The sequence below is a fragment of the Neomonachus schauinslandi genome, chromosome 9, assembly GCF_002201575.2.
Source record: "Neomonachus schauinslandi chromosome 9, ASM220157v2, whole genome shotgun sequence".
Classification (NCBI taxonomy): domain Eukaryota; kingdom Metazoa; phylum Chordata; class Mammalia; order Carnivora; family Phocidae; genus Neomonachus; species Neomonachus schauinslandi.
In genome coordinates this window covers 24,285,154-24,288,841 of record NC_058411.1, presented here as the reverse complement: position 1 = coordinate 24,288,841, position 3,688 = coordinate 24,285,154, and the positions used below count along the sequence as shown (strand labels likewise).

Genomic DNA, 3,688 nt, shown 5'->3' with positions numbered 1-3,688 from the left:
CCTGTGGATCCTGCCCCACTCAGTCCACAGCTTTGATCCCCTCTCCCACCTCCTACCTGAAACGGTGTGAAAAAACACAGGTCTGGATGGTCAGATCAGCTTGGGTTCAAATCCCAGCTCTGCCTCTTACTAGCTCATTCAACTTGATCTGCAAAATGAGGATAATTCCTACCTGGAAGGATTGTCAGAATTTTATTTATCAATCATTTCCCCAGCATCTGTGTGCCAGGCACTTTTCTAAACACTTAATCACTCATGTCATCCTCCCAACAACCCTCAGAGGTAGGTGCTAGCTATCATCCCCATGGAAATGGGCAATGGAGGCTAAAGCACAGAGAGGGCAAGTAACTTGCCCAAGGTCACACAGACATTTAGTGGTAGAGCCAGGATTTGAACCAGACAGCCTGGGCCCAGAGCCCACACTCTTCTTTTTTTTTTTTAAGATTTTATTTTTAAGTAATCTCTACACCCAACGTGGGGCTCGAACCCACAACCCTGAGATCAAGAGTCACACGCTCTACCAACTGAGCCAGCCAGGCGCCCCAGAGCCCATACTGCTAACTGTTATGCTCGGACAGTACAGGCAAGAGTGTGGAGAGTCTACTTCACAAATCAGGGGCTTACTCAGTCTAGTTTCTCACTATGACTTTCTTTCCTTGGGTTGGAAAAGAGAATCAGAACCTTCAGTCTCTCCCCTTTCGCCTCTCCCTGCAGGGATCCACAGACGCCCGGCTCCAAGGCTCCTGCATTAATCACTGTGGGAGCACGGTGGGAGCCTGGCCCTGGAGTCGGCAGCCGAGTCAAAGGGCTCTGGTCTGGACAGCCAGGCTGGACGAGCAGAGATGGACAGCCGAGTAACAGAGCAACTCAGCCCCTTCGCTGACCAGTCCCGGAGGCCTGGCACATCCCCATGGGCAGCCTTCCTGGCAGCTCCCAGCCACGAGGCCACCAAAGCCTGTGACATGGCTTAGCGGCTCCCCTGTCTGCTGCCTCTAGGGCCCGGGGACAGACAGTTTCAGGACAGCAGGACGTCAGGGCCTGCAGCTGCTCTGGCTGATGCGGAGGTCCCTGCCCCGCGAGCAGTTAGGCAGTAGTTCTCAGCTGAGGACATTTGGCCAGGTCTGGAGACATTTGTGGTTGTTGCAATTGGAGAGGGGGTTGCTACTGGCACCTTGTGGGTGAGGCTAGAGATCTGACGACACACAGGACAGCCCTCGTACAAATCATCCAGCCCAGAATGTCAACAATGCTGCGGTTAAGAAGCCCTGCCCTCGGGAGGCCTGGCTGGCTCAGTTGGTAGAGCACGTGACTCTTGATCTCTCGGGATCATGAGTTTGAATCCCATACTGGGGGTAGAGATTACTTAAATACATACATACACACGTAAACTTAAAAAAAAGAAAAAAAAGAAACCCTGCTTAAAGTCAGGCCGCTTAGGTCTGAATCCCCAGATAGCCTGGCTTCTGACCTGTGGGACCCTGACGGGGGACATAACCTCTGTTAGCATCCTTTTTATTTATCTATTTGACAGAGAGAGACACAGCGAGAGAGGGAACACAAGCAGGGGGAGTGGGAGAGGGAGAGGGAGAAGCAGGCTCCCCACCGAGCAGGGAGCCCGATGCGGGGCTCCATCCCAGGACCCCGGGATCATGACCTGAGCCGAAGGCAGACGCTCAACGACTGAACCATCCAGGCGCCCCCTCTGTGAGCATGCTTATCTGTAAAATGGGGAACAGTGATGGGAAAGAGCTGGTTATCCAGCAGGTGCTCGGAATGTGCGTTTCCAGCCCTCTTCAACCTCTCCACTCCGGGTGCCCAGGGGGACGAGATGATGAGCAGAGGCTAAACATCCCAGCCACACATGCCCCCCTTCTCTGGAGCTGCTCTTGGGGGCCCCTGCCCCGTGTTTCAGGCTCCAGGGAACCCCAGGAGTGGAGTGGAGGGGGGACACCCATCTTAGTTTGTTCCTTCAGAAGTCAACCCTGACACAAGAATTCAAGGGCAAGTCGTTCCTTTGGAAGGTGATCCCAGGAGACAGGAGCAGGGAGAGGGGGCATGAGTTGGGGACAGGAAGCAGCTAATACAGAACGCTCCCAGGTTAGTGACCCCGGGGTCAAGTGGGGCTCAGTCCCATCGGGTGTCTCAGCTTTTCCCCAGAAGTGGGGGGCTGGGCTACGTACCTACAAGCCCCGCCGGTCACTGGTTGAGGGCTGCTGGAGGGAGGAGAGGATTTGCTCCCCGGGCGCCTCAGGCTTGCCGTGACAGCTCAGAGCAGGCCCTAGTGGCAGTGACAGCCGTCCGGCGGCCGGACACCGGCAACTGGAAGAAAGGGCTGCAGAGATCCGGGCAGAGCCCCCCGCGCCCTGCCGCGCCAGAGCTGGGTGAGCACATCTTCCCTCCCAGGCCTGGGCCAGGCCCTTTAGGTGCCTCTGTCACCCCAGCTAGACTGCAGGCAGGACTTCGAGTCTGCTTCGTCCCTGCTGTAGCCTGAGCCTAGCACAGTGCCCGGCATATACAGCAGGAGCTCAATCAATCACTGCCGAGTGACTGAACGAACACTAGCGACCCCAAGGGCTGAATGTGACCCTCTCTGTGTTAATGATGAGCCTACAGAGGCTCAGACGGGGTCAGGGATTGACGTGAGGTCACCAAGGTTACCATATCGAGCCCGGGTTCAAACTCAGCTCTGGCTGATCTCAGTGCCCATGCCTGGGTGCACACACACGTGTGTGGACACACACGACAACCTCCACGAGCAACCACGTCAGCATTCACAAAGCACTTCTGTTTTTGTCATCTTACTGGCCACCAAATGGAGTGGTAACGGGGGTGGGCTGGAGGCCACTCGGCCCGGGTTCCAATCCCGACTTGTGCACTTCCGAGCTGTGCGACCTTGGGCAGGTTAACTTAATTGGCCTTAAACTCAGCCTCCATAAATTAAGGAAACAGCAGTCTCTGTCTTGTATGGTTGTTGAGTTAGAACGAGGGCTGCCTCAAACATGGCCAGTGTGCAGTGAACCTTACCTAGAGGTGGTGACAGATGGTTTTGAGAGAGAGAGAGACCCTGTCACCAGGCACCGTTAGTTCTTTACATCTTGGTTGGTCTGAAGTCCCCAGCACCACCACTGACGTGGGAACTCCAGGGGGCGTATTCCCTCGGCCTGAATTCTGAGGCTCCAGAACCTTTAAGAACACCTGTCCTATCCCACAGGACCGCCGCCCCCATCTGTTAGCCTTGCACGTGGAGTTTCGCACAGGCACAAATACCCAAGTATTTGGGTATTTGAGGGAATGGTGTCAACGCCCAGATAGACATGAGATATGTAGACATATACCAAGATCTATGCCCCACCCCCCACACACACACGCATCCTCCCAGGCTTGGCCAGGCAGCCCTTGACCCACGTGCTTCCAGTCAACAGAAAAGCCCTTCCTGCACCACATGAGCCCACCGCTAAGCTGCTTCAGCCCCCTCAGTTCCCCTGGCCTCCCTTCCCTCTGCCGCAGGGCTCAGGAACTTGCTCTGGATAATGAACCCCGCGACCAGGTACAGCCCGGCACCCCGCTCCCCGCAGCCCCAGCAGTCCACACCCATGCATACAGAGCCAGGCCGCGCACGCAGTCACCTTGCCTCCCATGAGGGGCTGGAGACCTAGGGCTCAACAGCACCTGCCTCTTCAGCCAGGCC

The 3,688-nt window shown here is 56.1% G+C and overlaps 1 non-coding gene across 1 annotated transcript; it reads right to left on the bottom strand.

Annotated features, from left to right (window-relative positions):
* Positions 1-466: 466 nt before the first annotated feature.
* TRNAK-CUU lies at positions 467-539 on the bottom strand. The gene has a single exon. It is a non-coding gene; the product is annotated as a tRNA-Lys (tRNA).
* Positions 540-3,688: the final 3,149 nt, after the last annotated feature.